Here is an 18,200-nt window from a genome sequence, read left to right on the forward strand (position 1 = left end):
TCTTGGCCTCAGAGTCTCCTCAAGCCCATCTTGTTGTTCTCTATTCAAAGAACAACTTCATGAGTCATCTTCTCCATTCAAAGTCTCCACCTCCTTCCACTCCCATTAATTCCAAACCAAAGGTCAGTTCTTTGTTCTTACTTAATTTGAATTCCGAGCAGCAGTTGCAGTGGTTAACTATGCCCTCTTCATTGGTTTTATTCCTATTATATTGGTCATTTCTTCTCCGCCTTCCTTGCTGGCTTCATCCCTTCACCAGATCTCCAAATGCAGAAGTAACTCAGAGCTTCTCTCAGCATCCTCAATCAGACCCTACATGATCTCATCTATATTATGTCTCTAAAATGTGCCATATTTATGATAGTGATACCCAAAAAGGTAGGTTTATTTCAATACTCTGACCTGAGCCCAAGATTCATATATTAAACTACTACTCACTATCTCTATGTGGAAGTCGACTTGGTATCTCAAATTTAACTTGAACAAAGCAGAACTAACTATTGGTAGTCCCTCCTATCAGATTTGTTATTCCCCATGGTTTCCCATCTCTATCAATGGTATCACTGTCCTCAGGCCCTACACCTAGGATCCCTCTTTGACTCTTCTACAATTCATCTTTTCCTTCACACCCTTTAGTCAACCCATCAACAATTTACCTCACCAACACCACTAACCAAATTGTAATTGAGCCACCTTCATCATTTGGCTTGAAATTACCTTCTACATAGTCTTGTTGTGTCCTTTGCAGTCCTCCTCAAAGCAGCCATTGGGGTCTGTGGGAAAGATAAATCAGATCATATCATCCTTCTGCTAAAAATCTTTAAGATTCTCTGATTGCAACTAGAGTAAGACCCAGATTCCTTCCTTTATCCCACAGGGTCTTACTTGGTCAATAACCTGACTCACTCTCCAATCTCATCTCCCCTGTTTGCCCCTTCATACACTGCATTTCAGTCTTATTGCTTATTAATGCTTATTATCATCACTCAGTTATGTCAGGTTCATTCCTACCTTAGGGCCTATGCACTTCCACTTCCTTCTGATTGGAATGATTTCCTTTTGGATCTCATCATGCCTGCTTTCTTCTCATCATTCTAGTCTCTGCTTAAAGGTCCTTGTCCTGGAGAAGCAAGTAGATAACCCCTGAGTTATTTTCTATCCCTAATTTAACCAATTATATTGTCTTCGTAGCATGTATGTGGTTCTGGAATTACATTTTTTCCTTACATGTGACCAATTCACTTTAAGAGGCTTGATTATATTTTAGTAAGTGATATGCTTCCAGTATTTTGGCTTAAATCATTGTATTATCATTATAAACAGGTAAAGGAAGCTGTACATTTAACCTTTCTAATAAGGTAGGAATTGAAGAGAAGTGCTGGCTTTTGTGGAGAGAAACTTAATAAAACCATTGGTTCAAAAATTTATTTAACTATAACATGCCTGAGTCTGAATGTCCCCTGATTATGGCTCCATTTCAATTTACAGCTGAGAATCTGGTGCAACAAGGACTTTGAAATGTCATGACAACCTTGCCTGCTGGTGCATCTTATTCTTGGTGGAAATGCGTTTTTTCTTCCTAGTTGCTTGAGCATCACTTCATTCAACTGCAGTCAAGTCTATGCCTTCCAGTGTGTCTATTTTCAGGGGTAGTTCCCCCCCTTTAAGCACTCATATTCTATGAAATAGGGTGTGCTTTGTCATCCTTTAAGGGGATACCCATGCAGACCTTCTGAGAGGGAGGATTTAGATCTGGCTTCAGTCCTCACTTCCCTTTGCTGATCCCTACCCCTCAATGATTTCATCTCTTACAACTGTTCCTCTTACTACCTTTGTCTCTCTAATCCTGATGAATACAACGTGGCTCAGTTTTCTCAGCACCAACTGTCTCTGGCTGGCCAGGAACTTCTAAGGGTAAAAGAAAAGTCTAGTCACCAAGCTCTTCTTCATTACAACCCTGTTACCTTTTACTTTTAGACATGATTCTTGGGTAATTCCCACTGAGTACACAATCTGCAGGTAAGACTCAGATGTAGTCTGACTTTGAGCATGTTGCCCCCAACCAGAAGACTTGGGAACCTCATGATGGTAATGAGAATTAAAGTGCTTGGTAGTTTATCAGATGACCATTCTGTATTCTTTCCCTAGAATCTTAATTCCTGCTATTAAATCCATTTGTAAGAAAAGTTAACAATCCTGTGTTGGTCAGGATGCTTTGGAAGATGTCACCCAAGGTTCAACTAGTCCAGACACCTCCTAGAGAACTCGTTTGCTTTTGGACTTCTTCCTATTTGACCAACCCCCTTGACAAAAGTCCTGGGAGACCTAACCTGAATTAAGCTTTGCTATCCCTTTGAATATTTCTAAACCTTTTCAGAATGAACTTTTAAATTCGAATAATAAATAAACCCATCTAAAGGGAAAAATCCCTTTTTATTCTTGAGAATGTGGTCTGTATCAATTTGCTAGGGCCACCACAACAAAGTACCACAGACTGGGTGGCTTACCCAACAGAATTTAATTGTCTTACAGTTCTGAAGGCTGAGTGTCTGAGATCAAAGTGTTGGCAGGGTTGGTTTCTTCTGAGATCCATGGGGGAAGGTCTGTTCTAGGCCACTGTCTTTGACTGATAGATGGCCATCTCCCCCCTGTGTCTTCATGCCGTCTTCCTTCTTACATGTCTGTGTCCAAATCTCCAGGCATATTGCATAAAGGTCCATCCTAATGACCTCATTTGAACTTAATTACCTCTGTCAAAACCCTGTCTTGAGACACAGTCCCATTCTGAGGTCCTGGGGGGGTTAGGACTTCAACATATGAATAGGGAGTGGGGCATAATTCATCCCATAAGATCCTTAGCCTTTTGAAAAATATTCCATTGATAGTTACATTCTGTCTCTTACATGACCACCTGTAGCTATGGATATGAATACCTTAGTTAATTTCTGGATAAGAATGAATGTTTGCACTGGCCCCTTCCTTGACCTAGAATGTTCCTCCCTACATGGCCATGTGGCTGGCTCCATCACTTCCTTCAGGCCACTTATTAAATATCACTAAAGTGAAGAATATCTCTCAGACCAACAACCAGTACCGTCCTCTTACCATCTTACTCTCAACACCTGCTGCTACTTATCATGTTACCCTGCTTTGGTTTTGTCCATAGCACGTAGAACTATATGAAATTAAAATTTTTCTTTACTTGAAAAAATGAAAAAGAGCAGTGACAACATCATATATAACATTCACTGAGTATTCTCTAAGCACTTTATATGTATTATTGCATTGGATTTTACAGCAACCCAGTGAGGTTGTCACTATTTTTTTCCTTTTTTTTTTTTTAAGATTTTATTTATCCATTCATGAGAGATACAGAGAGACAGAGAGGCAGAGACACAGACAGAGAGAGAAGCAGAGAGAGAGAGAGAGGCAGGTTCCATGCAGGGAGCCTGACGTGGGTCTTGATCCAGGGTCTCCAGGATCACAACCTGGGCTGAAGGCAGGTACAAAACCACTGAGCCACCCAGGCGTCCTGGTTGTCACTATTTTTAACACCATTTTATAAATGAGGAAAAGTGCTTATCATCTTTTTTTTTTTTTTTTTTGCTTATCATCTTATTTATGAGTGTTCACTGAATAATACATATTAGGAACTTATACATATTTGTTGAATGAATAAATGAGGGACTACAAATGCAAAGCTGAAACAAACAGAGGGGAATAAAGTGTGCTGGCAGGGCTTGGTTATCCAGATCCAGAATTAACTTTGAGAATAATTTTTAAAAATTTCTCATATAACACCCAAAATGTCTGAGAATGCATATATGGATTCTCTGTGTCATAGAATCACTAAGTCATATGATCAGTGATTCTTGTTGGAAAGTGTGCATCAAAATCAACTGGAGGTGGGGGATGGGACTTCTAAAAACTATACCTGCCTGGCTCCCGGACCCATGGAATTAGAATCTTTTGAGAAAAAATTCAGGCAAGTGAGTTTTGAACTCTAAACTCACCCTTCAAATTATGCCTAGGGGTGGAAAAACCCTATGGCCTTAGAAGTCAGGGTGATCCTAACTAATGCAATGCAGAGCATAGAGTAGCATATTGTTGTCTACATGGCCTTTGGAAGTCATTCAGTCCAGGGCTCAATTTCAAATCCTAGTTCTGTCCTTGCTTTTGGTATAAATAATTTAAAATCTCTGACCTCAAAATTCCTCAAATGTTGAATGAATATAATATTTCCTATCTTCCAGTATCATCCTGAATGTTAAGTGAAATTACCTGCTGTTTAGTACAGTTTCTAGCCCAGAAGTTAGTTCTCAATACTTAAAAACTGCCCTTAGGGTGGCTCAGTGGCTCAGTGAAGCAGCTGCCTTCAGCCCAGGTTGTGATGGGCTGGGGTCCTGGGGTCCAGTTCCACATCAGGCTCCTTGTTCCCTAGGGAACCTGCTTCTCCCTCCATCTCTGCCTCTCTCATAAATAAAAAACAAAACAAACCAAAAAAAAACAAAAACAAAAACAAAAACAAAATAAGAACAACAAAAAAACTTCCTCTAAATAAAAAGCCCATGGGAGAGTGAAGGAATGGTAGAAATGCCTTTTTTTTTTTTTTTGGCAAACTCATTAAAACCAGTCTTTGAGATATCTGAAGGATGGCTCTGTGCCAGCATTTGCTCCTCTAGGCACATCAGAGCCTTTGTAGATGTCCCAAATTCGGTGGGACCCCTGGCCCAAGTTTTCAGTTGCAGAATCTTCTCCTTGGCTATGCTCAACGGACTCTCAAGCCTCACGAGAAGTTAGGGATGATTTCTTTTTACTCAGAGTTTCCTGGGATTTGCCACGTTGCAGCAGCATCTCCCTCTCGGTTACCAAAGACCAAAGGCAGCTTTAGCCACAGTTGCAAGGTGTTTTATAACCACTTCTTCATTTGGTCCAAGTTGAGCAGTTTGAGGAAGCTCACCAGGCATCCTTTCACTACCTCAAATCATCTTAATATATCAGCAGAGGAAATAGTCACCCATGAAGTGAAATTCAAGTAGTGGAAACTCCTAGTAGCCCAGAGAACCATTTGGTTCACTCTCAAATGGACGATCCGACAAGGCTTCCACCCTCAGGATGCTGCAATTCTAGAATCTTGCTGAAATTTTGACCTTGTGGGCCTTGGCTTCCCTAGAGCTCAGTAGATGTGAAGGTGATTAACATACAGTTTGAATCACTACACTTCCTGTTGTTCACTGAACACAGTTTAAATGGAAATCATTTGCATAACTGAATATTCCTTTCTTGCGTGTTTTGGAAGGAGCTCCTTGTTGTGAGTGATTCCATAAGGTGAATTATCTTAATGGATTCAGTGTGTATGAAAAATTAACAGATGTTTGTGGAAGTCTAAATCTATTTTGCTTTGTTTAAAGATGTGATTTAAGCTCATCTGTCTTCAAATAGCTCCTAAATGATTCAAATAAATAACTAGTCAACCACCAAGAATGTTATGAAGGGAAGGTTATGCCCAGAGAAAGTATGCATGCCAAATTGTATTTTAATTTTTCAAGGAAATGGATGATTTTCATTGTTTGAGGTGTTTACCATTTCTAAGGTCTGAGCCTGTGCCGATGCTGAGCTTTTCTGTAGCTTCTAGAAAATTGCGGAAATGAATTTGCCTGCGGGAACAGTGTTCTATATTAGGAAACGTGCATATTGGCAGATGGTCAAGGGAGTGCTACCTGAGTGTAGAGAGCTATTTAGGACTATTCAAATTTAAATCTCGGATTTGAGCTGAACAGAGCGGAGTAATAAACCCATTTGTTCCATTTATGCTTGGCTGAAGTCAGAGGAAATGTAATATTGGTATTATCTACTCTGGTAGCTATAGACATACATATTTGCAAATAGGTCATTGTTTAAGCATATTTGCATAGCAATGAAAATATAACCTCCAACTGAATAACTTAATGGTGATAATAATAACACTTGTCACACATCTATTACAGAGTATTCATGGTGGGTTGGTGTGCTCAGAAACAGGGTTATATAATCTAGGAGGCCCTTGTACAACATGGCCATACGCCCCCTGGGCTCCACAGGGCTAAGAAATATATGCAGATTTAGAGAAACAAATCTACTTTCCTTTGAAAACCCATTCCTATTAGTTATTCTATAAAAATTTCTGAAGCAAGCAATTTAAAATGGAAGAGTTAAGTACTTGTTAAAACTTTTAAAGATCCAAAAGTGGTCTTAAAGGCAATTTGGCTATAACCGGGCACTATACTTTGGACTTGTTAGCAATAATAGAAAAATAGGCAATTGTGAAACCCACACTTAATCAACTAAGGTATTAATTTTCCATTTACCTCCCTCCCCGAACTTAACTAAAATCTTTAATGTTTAGTTTATTAGTGATTTTGTTTCTGTAGCTAGTATGGTGGGGCAAGGGAAATTTAATATGTAAGTAGATTATAACTAAATTTTAATCCATACTTCAGAAACACAAATATTATTGGAGCTGAAAGGAAACTTTGAAGGCTTTCTAGTTCAACTTCATCATTAGTAAGGACAAAAGAAAGAATGACTCGTGTAAGGTTAAATCACTGATTAATGGCAGAACCAGAAGACAAGGCCAGGAGAGCCCAGATTAATTAAGATAATTAAAATTGACAGCAAAAACAAGACCTATCCATAATTTTCTTGACAATATTTCACTCCATTGGATTTTCTTTCTTCGCAGAATCAAATTTTATCGAAACTCAAAATTACAAAGAAATCAGTGTTCATTGTAAAATCATGTTAAATTATATTTGAACATTGAATTAACTAGAATTTCTGAATAAGTAAGGATTTCTTGAGACATACATAGAAGCATCTGTGAAATGACATTGTTTTCTTTTTTATTTTTTATTGGTGTTCAATTTACTAACATACAGAATAACCCCCAGTGCACATTGTTTTCTGATGTTGCTTTCTATGGACCTCCTTCTAGGCTTTTCTTTTAAAGGTCAGAATTTGGACTCGGAGCTAGTCATGTCTGTGTGTGCATCTGTTGTGTGCGTGCATGTTTGTGTGTTTGCATATGTTTCCTCCTCCCCCTCCAGGGTGAGCAAACTAAATCTCTAGCCAAAGGCATGATTATGCTCTTAGAATTTCAGAGTTTATAGAGTCAAGCTCATACAGCAAGCCAGTCCTACTATCCACCAATAACACTTCTTAATCAGATTTTTTCTTCAGGTGAATATTTTTATTTTATTCCACCCTTAGCATACATTTAGGGTGTATGTGTATATCTTTTCTATATCTTTTTTTTTTTTTTTTTTTGCTGCTGCATGACTGGATGAAGAGCATACAAAAAGTTTGTAATTATTTTAGCTTCCTGAAGGATTGATCTTTTTATCATTATAACCTATTCTTTGTCTCTAGAAATAAATTTTTAAAACATTTTATTTATTTAACAGAGATGGAGAGAGAGCACGCACACATGTGGGAGGATGAGCAGAGGGAGAGGGACAAGCAGACTCCCCAGTGAGCATAGAGCCTAATGTGGGGCTCGATCCCAGGACCCCCAGATCATGATCTGACTTGAAGTCAGATGCTTAACCGGCTGAATCGCCCAGGCACCCGAACAATTTTTATCTTAAAGTCTATTTTGTCTGATACTAATATTGTCATTTGGTTATTATTTGCATGCTGCTCTTTTACTTTCAACCTATTTGTGTACTTTTTTTTTTTTTTTTTTTAATTTATGATAGTCACACACAGAGAGAGAGAGAGAGGCAGAGATGTAGGCAGAGGGAGAAGCAGGCTCCATGCACCGGGAGCCTCACGTGGGATTCGATCCCAGGTCTCCAGGATCGCGCCCTGGGCCAAAGGCAGGTGCTAAACCGCTGCACCACCCAGGGATCCCTATTTGTGTACTTTGAATCTAAAGTGTGCCTCTTGTAGACTGTCAATAGTTGGATCATGTCTTTGTATCCATTCTGCCACAATGCTTTTTGAATGGAATATTTATTCTACTTATATTTAATGTAGTTCCTGATAAGATAGGATTTACATCTGTCATTTTGCTATTTCTTTTCTATATGATTTGCATTTTGTTTCTCTGTTTCTCCATTGCTATCTTCTGTTGTGTTAAATAGATACTCTCTAGTGTTCACCTTTAATTTCCTTGTGACTTTTGTCTTCTATATTTTTTGAATTATCTTCTTAAGAGCAACTTTGGAAATCAGATCCTCCCCTGCTACCTAGAGTTTGTTATTTTGCCGTTTGTTGTTTGTTTAATGACTTTCTGAGCTAATTTTGTAATATCTGTATCCTGTGTTTTGTGCCTCTGCTCAGTTAGTGTAGTGGTCAATTAATGATTGGAAAGAAATTTCCTTAAATGCCTTGAGCTATATAAGTTGTCATTCTTTGCCAGGGGAACGCTGTATAGTTTGTCATGGCGTGCCTTCAACACTTTGGCAATTTGCTGCTCCACTTTATCTTTCTCTTACTATTTCCAGAGAGCCTCAAGGTTAGCCAAGGATGAAAGCCTAGGGTCTTCTCAGATCTTTCCTGGCAAGGATATGGCCTTCTGGATCCCCATGAATATGCCAGAGATTTTCAAAACCACCCATAGATATTTCATTCCCTAGGATTTTCTTCTAAGTTTTTTGGTAAGCCTTTTAAGTCCCGATTTATATCCCAGGTCAGGCAGCTATGATATTAAACAATTGCTGCTGATTACTTTTGACAAATGCCCTGGGGTTAAGGATTTTCCCAGAAAGTCAGAGCTGAGTCAGGTCACCTGAGGACAAATCCTGTGACTGGAGCAACAGAGAGGTTAAATAGTGACAACTCTCTGGGGTTGGGGATTTTTGCAGTGTTTCAAATCTGTTTCAAGGCTACTGCCGAGCTGGAAGAGGGGTATGGGAAAAATGTAAGTTAAAGTACAGTAAATCTCACTTTTCTTACCTTCATCTGTTTTTACTTACTAAAAACACTCCTCATATCATTATACACCTTTAGTTAATTTCCAGCATTCTGAAAAAGTTGCTTTTGCAAATAGTTTTTGTTATCTCATTGTCTTTATGGAGGAATGGTGTTTTGGAGGTCCTTACCCTGCAGTGGAAGTGTTTCTCCCGTACTTGAGATGTTAAGACTTAGCTTAGACATTATCTCTTCCAAGAGGTCTACCTTGAACTTCTAGGATGGACTAAATACTCCGATGCTGAGCCCTCATGTCATCCAAGGCATATCTTTCCACTTGCCATATTGTATGAAATGATGGTTCTCTGTTGTTGTTTTTCTTTCATTAGTCCATAAGTTCTTCAAGAATAGGGACAGTGTCTCATTGCTCTTTGTGGCTCCTACTCCTTTTGTGGTATCTGACTCAGCTTATTTATTCAGCCGTGTTCTCTTTCTTTAGGTGTATGCCAGCTTCCCTCATTCTAAGATCATTCAAAGCAAATAAGAATATAATAGTAGAAGTTAAAATGAATATTTGAGTGGACTCAGAGATAAGGAAATATATTTAGGACTAAGATTCTTACTGCATGTAATCGCATACAATTATCAGGTTTAGAATGAAAGTTGGCCTTGAGATGCCTATGTACAGACTGATCAACTATGTTTATGGTTTCAAATATAGTTATGATTATAAAGTAGAAAGATGTAAAAAAGTATTATAATTTATATCTCCAAATATCTGTTATGCTTTTTTAGGATCACTGTAGGAATTGGACTTATTTCCAATAATATTTCCCCAACACAGATCTCTCCTTGAGAACCAGTTCTTGCCAATATAGTCCCATTACCAAAAGTACCCTGCATCAGGTTACCCTGGACCGTTGGTTCATATTTAATTTGCCCCATTCTCTGTGCTCATTCCCTCCCTTTAACGAATGCAGATTTGCATATCAAAGTGATATGAGTGAAATACATACTGCCTGAGGGCCCAATTCTTGCTCAAAAGAGACTCATGGCCAATGGTCCTCTTAGTTGCTCATGGTGGCCCTGCCGTGCCTTATTTTAGCTGGTGTTCAGGAAGCTCTCTCTACTTGGAGTGACATGGCCAGAGTGGCTAAGTGCTTGAGTGTCCAGCCTCTTAATTCGTGGAACTGGGAGGACTGCAAAGAGATGAAGATAGAATTAAACAAATAGCAAAAGGCATTTGCAGAGAAATTTAATTTCTTGCCCTTACACCAAACTATATACTTGCCTACAGAGGAAGGGTACAGTGGTATTTTAACAGGTATGAAGTCCTTTGAGATGCTGATGAAATGATCTATAATACGGTTCTCATTATTTTGTGCAGCCCTGGCATTGAGCTCAGCAATTCAGAGCCTCAAGTCTTTCCTTCGTGAAAAAAAAAAAAAAAAAAAAAAAAGAAAGAATATAAATTAACTCTTTCTTACTCCAAAGGGAAAGTGAAAGGCCTGGTGACTCAGGGTCAGAAGCTTTTAAATTTAATAATGATGACTTCCTGGCCACCTGCTACTCCACAAGACTTTAAAGAAACAGTTGCAATTTTTAGGACAAATTCATGAGATGAGCATACTGTCCCTTTGAATTTTCTTTTAAAAAATGAGTGGTTCATAAATACAGTATTATCAAACTGCTTAATTTCCATTTCTTTTAAAATCAAATTTTCTTTAAAAATGATAACATTTTGAGAATTCTCCCCACGAACGTTGAAACTATAACAAAACTGCTCTTGGGTGCAGGATTAAGGAAGTGCTTTTTTATTAATAACGGGAACTGACAGGAATTGGGGAGTTTTAAAATTCTTTCTCGTTGTTAATGGTAAGTGAGTCTAGGTGAAGCAGGTCAGATGCAGCTAAATTTAGAGCCAAGTCTCCAATTTCTGTAAAACAGGATTAAAAATTGGAATAGTTTTATGTCTGGAACATTCTGAATATTTTTCACTCCTTTTTATAGCAAAGATTTGGTATGTCTGATTGACTGGTAACGTTTTTTGCCTTGGTATAGCTCAAGGCATAAAACAAAGGAATTTTAAGCAATAAACAATCTATTTTGAGTTTATTAAGATCCAGAAATAAGACCGAGAATCAAGAAGAAAAGAAGCAAGAAATATCATGAGAAAGGAGAACATACAGCGAATCATCACAATATTCTTATTTTCTCTCCCGTGAAAGATGATTATGGGGTGATGTTTTTCAAGTTCAGAGTTGACATGGCACCTGAACCAAATTCCAATTGTGCTCACTCCGTACCTTGTAGTAATCTATAAGTAAGGGAAAAGGCCGAACCCCATTATCCTAAATGGTTTAACTGGAGCTCAAAAAAAAAAAAAAAAAAAAAAAAAAAAGTGCTGGCTACTTCAATTCAGCCGGGGCTTTGTCCTTCCTAGAATTTATAAGCTCCTGGGCACAGGGAGCGGTGGGATGAGTCCGTTGGCATGAAGGGCAGGAACACAGGCCTATGTAGAATTTTGATGAGGGAAGGAAGGAATGAGAAATGCTAGCTTGGTTCAGGAACAATGCCTCAGAAGAATCAGAGAAGAAGGAGATTTGGGGTACAACGTCTTTATCTTAAACTCTCTCCCAGCCCAGTGTCATGGACATTTGAGCATTCTGAAGAAAGGGCTACGAAGAGCCAAAAGGGCAAGCTCATCAAATCCTCACTGAGAAGGGGGAGCATCAGACGCCTGGTTGACAAGACCCACTGAGCTGAGTGCAACACGAAGGTGGTGAGAGCCTGTCTTCCCTTCGTTACGGAGGTGACAGCTGACAGCACTCTCAGCTAACATGGGTGTCTTGAGACAATACCGTAAACTAGGTTAAAAGAAAAAACAAAACAAAACAAAAAAAACAACCGGGACTAATTTCCAAACAGAAGAGACGCTGGGCTGATGATAAGAAGGTGGAAGCAGGACCAAAGGGCAGGAACAGAAACTACAATCAGCAACACCTTTCCATGCTTGTTTTGAGCCACTGTGGTCCTAGAGAGGTGTCCCCAGTTGCGGTGAGGGCTTTGGGAGCCTCTGAGTCCTTGTAGATTGTTACAGAGGGAAGGAGCAATAATAACCATGGCCAGGGCCACCTTGTATCTGAAAGGGCTAACCTAGTAAGCACTCAGGGAATACCTCTGAGAACTCCCAAGAGTTTACAAGAATACAATATTCCATAAGGGGAACGGGAAGTCTCACAATCATGGGTGGATGCAGAGGAACCACACAGTGGGAAACTCTGAGTGCAACCCTCATTTTTATCACCAGCATGTTGAGGCCAGGAGGAATTTTCTAGAACTTAAGGAAAATTGTCTCTATAAACATGAAGCTTAAGGAGAAATCAGAACTTGAATAAAGCCTTTTGTATACAGTTAAAGATCACTCTCACTTAAGCTTTGATGCATTTTTCACTAGGGGTGGTTACATGAAGGAAACGGGCCTCAGTTTCCTCGAGCGGCTAAGGTTTTGAAGTTTTGGAGTGGGAGAGTTTGCATTAGTCCTCGGAGCTACAGAGGTGTTCTCTGAGAAGCGATGCTCCAGTAAACCCTTTAGGATGGGGGCACGAGGGCAGAGACCCTTTTTAGACTTCAGGTTAGGAAAGACTCTAAAACTTGCAAGAGCAAAGGGATAGTTACAAAATGAAATTCCAGATTTATTAAGTTGTCTACGATGGTCTTTAAAAAGAATAACCAGAAGCACCTGCTTTCCTTTTCTGGAGGTTGGAGCAGAACCAGTGGGAGCAGCAGGCATGTGTGGTGGTCCCTGGCAGGCCCCGAGAGCACCAGTGGGATGGGATGGGCATTCCCCAGAAGAGCCTGAGTCAAAAATTATCTTTTTTTTTTTTTTTTTTTAGCAAAGTGATAATCCAGTGTTTTATTATTTTTTTATAAATTTATTTTTTATTGGTGTTCAATTTGCCAACATATAGAATAACACCCAGTGCTCATCCCATCAAGTGCCCACCTCAGTGCTTGTCATCCAGTCACCCTGAAAATTATCTTTTAGGAAAGGAATCCTCACTCCAGGCACTTGTGTCCTCCGGGGAGCCACCAGAATAACATAGAGATTGAGGAATCTCAAAGAATTATCTAGTCACTTTTGTGTGTGTGTGTGTGTGTGTGTGTGTGTGTGTGTGTGTTTTCTGCTTTTTGCTGGTGGCTGGCTCAAATGGAGCTTAGTCAGTACTGCATAGGTTGTCCAGCTCCTCGGGAATCTCGCAAAGCCCCGTCTATCCGAACCCCTTTCTGTCCCTGGATGACATCTAGGCTAGTTCAGCTCTTCTCTGATGATGTGTGTCCTGGGTCTCTGACTGGCTAGTACTGTGGACTCAGCTGGGTGATGGAGAATGGCCTCACTCACACAAGAGGGAGGGTGGGGATGGCAAGTTGTCAGCTGAGGTGCCTCCATTCTCCTCCGAATTGTGAGAATTAAGAGAGGGAACCCTCAGTAAGGCGGGTTTGGGGGGTTGGAAGGGGAGCCATGCCACTCGATGTCCATGGAGGGAAGAACTGTCGATCACAGGCGCCAGCGGAGAGAAGATGCACACCGCGCCTCCTATCAGAAAACGACTGTCCCTGCCACTCAGCCAACAAGAAATTACTGTCGTCCTAAACTTTCGCTTCCCTCCAATGCACTTTGGCTCAAACGCCCTTCCCAGTTCTCCTCCTCCTTCACCCTACGAGACTTCCTCTCCTTTATTCGTCCAGCTTGCCTATAGTTCTGCCGTAGCTTGCTTGTCTTGGATTGCAGTTCTCCGCTATTCCTGAATAAATCCATCTTTGCAGGTGAAATAGCTGACAGTTTTCTTTTGAAGGTTAACCGTATGGACTCTCGGCTCAGGACCGGGGCTCAGGTTCACCCCCAGGTCTCCAAGGGCAGCGCAAGAGGGAAAGGCCCCACCAGCAAGCACTTGCAGGCCTTTATTTGCTCGCTGCTTTCTTGCCGAACCTGGTGAGTCCTCCTCTTTCACTCAAACTCCCACGAAATCCCCAAATATATGGTGACGTAGTCAACGTTTAAAACTCTTGAAATTGTCAAACATAAACCTAGTGCAGCGAAAATAGAGAAAACGGTGCGGTGAAGCTCCACGCACGGCGCAGCTTCAGTGACTAGCCCACCGAGCACCCCTTGCTCCACGGGGTCATTCTAGGCTGTGCGCTGCGGCACCGACTGCTCGTGGCCCCAGGGCCACCCCCTCTTCTTCGGTCACGACGGCAGCCAGGCTCACAGCTCACAATAGAGACCACATTTCCCGTTCTAAGTGTTGGCTGGACGTGACCCTGGGGCTCGTGTCTGGTCAACCCGAAGTGAGCGTAACTTCTCGACGTGCCTTAGGTGGGCCTAAGTGGGTATGACGTCCAGGAGCGCCCGTGTGGGAAGCAGCCCCCCGCCCCCCTCTGCTTTCACAGACACAGACAGGAAGCCGTCCTGGAGCAGAGACACAGGCCACGCCGTGAAGACGAGACGGTGCCAAGATAGAAAGTGTTCTGACCCCTGAAGACTTGGTGGCATTAAGCCACCCCGCCGGGTTGGATTATCACATAAGAGAGAAGCGCACATCTGTCTACTTCAGGATGCTTGGCCCCTAGCTTATGCCCCAGTTCACCGGGTCTCCCTTAGCAGTGTAAACCCCAGGGTCCTTTTTTTTTTAATAAATTATTTTTTTATTGGTGTTCAATTTACCAACATACAGAATAACACCCAGTGCTCATCCCGTCAAGTGTCCCCCTCAGTGCCCGTCACCCAGTCACCCCCACCCCCCGCCCTCCTCCCCTTCCACCACCCCTAGTTCGTCTCCCAGAGTCAGGAGTCTTTACGTTCTGTCTCCCTTTCTGATATTTCCCACACATTTCTTCTCCCTTCCCTTATATTCCCTTTCACTACTATTTATATTCCCCAAATGAATGAGAACATATAATGTTTGTCCTTCTCCGACTGACTTACTTCACTCAGCATCATACCCTCCAGTTCCATCCACGTTGAAGCAAATGGTGGGTATTTGTCATTTCTAATGGCTGAGGAATATTCCATTGTATACATAAACCACAGCTTCTTTATCCATTCATCTTTCGATGGACACCGAGGCTCCTTCCACAGTTTGGCTATTGTAAACCCCAGGGTCCTAACCAACAGCCTTGATAAGCTCCCCGCGATGCTCGGAGAGAACAATCCCATCCTAGAGACTCCTGTCACAACTCCTGTGACTTGGTGACGGCCTTCGTACTTCAGCTCAGCAGTTACATTACAGACCATTTCCCCTCTTCTTAGTAAATGTTGCCCGAGCGATTATTACATGTCAGGCACTGTTCTAGGTGTTGGGGCTACATCAGTGAACAAAGAGAGGCAAAAATCCCTGCTGTCAAGCTTGCATCCTGTTACGGACGGAATGGTATCCCCTCTGCCCCGTTCCTATGTCGAAGCCCCCCATCCCTGCCCCCAGGATTTGAGGGAAGGCCTCTGGGATGTAATCATAGGTTTAGGTGAGATCATGAGGGTGGGGGCCCCGTGACAGGGTGGCTACCCTCCAAGAAGGAGAAAAGCGAGAGATCTCCTTGTTGTACTCAGAGGAAAGGCAATGGGCCCCACAGGAGGACAGCCCCCCACCAGCCAGGAAGTAGACCCTCGCCAGGGAGCTGAATCCGCTAGCATCTCCCACTTGGATTTCCCAGACATCCAGACCCGTGAGAAGTACACGTCTGTCCCTGAAGCCCCCAGTCTAAGTGTTCTGTTATAGCAGCCCGAGCTGACCAGGATTCATCCTAATAGGGTTCCTTCCTGCCCCAACATTTTATTATCGGGTCATTTATTCATTCAGCCAACGAACATGTGTTGAGTACCTGTCATGCGTCCGGCTCTGCCTAGGGGACAGAGCAGTGAGGAAAGGATGCAAAATTCTTCTGTTCTGGGAGCTTATATTCTGAAAGGGGAGACAGGAAAGCAAGATCCGTAACTCTTACTAAAATATGGACTATTACAAATGGTGATAAACACTGGGGAGGACAGTAAAGCAGGATGGGAAAGCAAAGTGGGGTGGGAAGCAGAAGGAATGGAATCGTACTTTTCAGATGGAGTCATCAGAGACCACCTCACTGAGAACGGGATGTGGGAACAAGGACAGGAAGGAGCAAGGCATGCAGATGCCTGAGGGAGCAGCAGTTCTGGGAGAAGGGATTGCGAGGGCAAAAGCTCAGTGGGGCTGACGTGTTCTAGAAGCTATGAGGAGGCCCCTGCAGCTGGAGCTGAGTGGGCCTGGGGGAAAGGAGCAGGTGATGAGGCCTTTTAGGGTTTACAAGGCCCAGATGACTGCAAAGCTGAGCCATCACTTGCTTAAAAGCCAGGCATCTTTGCCTCATGCTCGTACCATTTCTTTTTCTCTGTTTTTATTCCCCCTGCGATTCTTATTCCGACAAACCAACCCTCTGCACGGTCCTGCGGGCAAATGCACGCTGTTGTCTCGGAAGAGCAGCACGATTGGGGCTGCGGGAGCAAAATCAGGTTTGACGATCCGAGAGGTGAGCCTGAAGCCAGACAGGTGGGCCAGCCTGAGGAGGTGAACACGGGAAGGAAGCAGGGGGTGAGGGGGTGCGCGGTGAAGGGCTTTGGAACGTGAGCAGCGGCCTGCCACGGTGCCAGCTGTGGGCGAGCGGGAGGACTCGCTCAGAGGACTGCCAATGGGGCGCGGGGGTGCAGCAAGCAGGTCCAGCCGGGGCGTCTAGCAGCAGCCATCCAGGTTAGACCCGTAGGGAGAAGTTGAAGACACGCTGCCCTGGGATAGTTGGCATGTCGTGAGCGTGAGGGCACAGAAAGACGGCGACCACAGTGGGTAAATGGGCTTGGCCAAAGCCCCTGTTGCCCTGGTTTGAAGAGGCATCAGCTGACCCCAATAGGCGCATAATGAGAAAGGACACCTGCACGGAGAAGCCAGAGTCATTGGAGGAAGGCCCACCTGCCGTGGGAGTCTTCCTGCGGGAAGCTCTGGAGAGTTTAAAAGGGACTGGGCCCAACCGGGGAACGGAGAAGATTTGGGGTTCGTGGGAAAGGCCTCTTTGGTGCCGTGCCCTGGAGAGAGCCCGTGTGCAGCTGCCCTTTCATTCCTGCTGACCCTGATCGCAGCCACGGTAGGAATAACTAGCGCAGAGGCGCATCCACATCCTGCTGCGGGCCCACCTCGGCAGGGCAGCTTGGAAAGAACCTCAAAAGGTGCACCTGCGTCCTGACAGCGCGGGCGGCTCACCCTGCGCTAATGGACTGGGCTGGGCCAGACGGGACAGCAGTGCGGGAGGGCCAATGGGGAGCAAAGAGGCTGGGTTGGGTCAAAGAGCTGATGGAAAATGGAAAGTATTCCCATTTATTCTATTTTTTTTTAAGGATTTTATTTATTTATTCACGAGAGACACACACACAGAGGCAGAGACACAGGCAGAGGGAGAGGCAGGCTCCATGCAGGGAGCTCATGCAGGACTCGATCCTGGGACCCCGGGGTCATGACCTGAGCGGAAGGCAGGTGCTCCCGCTGAGCCACCCAGGCATCCCACCACTTATTTTACTCACTTTGCTCTATACCGCGAGTCTTCCTGAAGTGCTGTTTGACTAGAAGATGGGGGGTTGGTTAGGGGGGGTCAAGCTCCCCAGAATGGAGTCAAACATGGAGCTGATTTGTCATACCGGCTGCGGGCATCACAGCGAAGGGTGGTGGGCTGTGGGCTACCTATTTGCCATCTTTACACTAAATTATCGTTTCTGTGTTTGTTTGTTTGTTTAATACGGGCTTAAATATTTCAGGTAAAGCTATTTTTTCAAAACAGGACATATTTTAAATTTGAGAACAGCGGAACTCTGCCCAAAGAAAGACTGGAGATACCAATACCAAAAAGTATGTACGTGACTTAGAGAAAGGTTTAATTGTTTTATTTACAAATTTCTTTTATTTTATTTTTTATTTTTTTATTTACAAATTTCAACCAGTGCCCCTTACTTCAAATTCACTTAAATCATGATTCAGTTTGTGTCCAATATGAGCAAATGAAATAATCTATATTTATAGATTCATTAGGGCCAGAACCTCCTGAAATAAGGTGGTGAATATATACAGTCTCAGAAACAAATATTCTTTGTATCTGTAGAATTTTTTATTGAATTATACACGTGGAAAATGAAAAATTTAGATGGGTGGAATAAAAGAGTAAGAACCCATTTGTGTTGCCAGTTTCTCCAAATATCCTGTCCGTGGGGTACATCTAACCTGCTGTGGGTTTTTGCGGATTGG

The 18,200-nt window shown here is 42.7% G+C and overlaps 1 long non-coding RNA gene across 1 annotated transcript; it reads right to left on the bottom strand.

Annotated features, from left to right (window-relative positions):
* Positions 1-731: 731 nt before the first annotated feature.
* On the bottom strand, positions 732-10,085 carry LOC119870897. The gene is made up of 3 exons (XR_005356460.1): positions 9,909-10,085; positions 1,012-1,120; positions 732-773 (listed from the first exon to the last, which is right to left on the bottom strand). It is a non-coding gene; the product is annotated as an uncharacterized LOC119870897 (long non-coding RNA).
* Between the last annotated feature and the right edge of the window lie 8,115 nt (positions 10,086-18,200).

The sequence above is a fragment of the Canis lupus genome, chromosome 3, assembly GCF_011100685.1.
Source record: "Canis lupus familiaris isolate Mischka breed German Shepherd chromosome 3, alternate assembly UU_Cfam_GSD_1.0, whole genome shotgun sequence".
Lineage (NCBI taxonomy): Eukaryota > Metazoa > Chordata > Mammalia > Carnivora > Canidae > Canis > Canis lupus.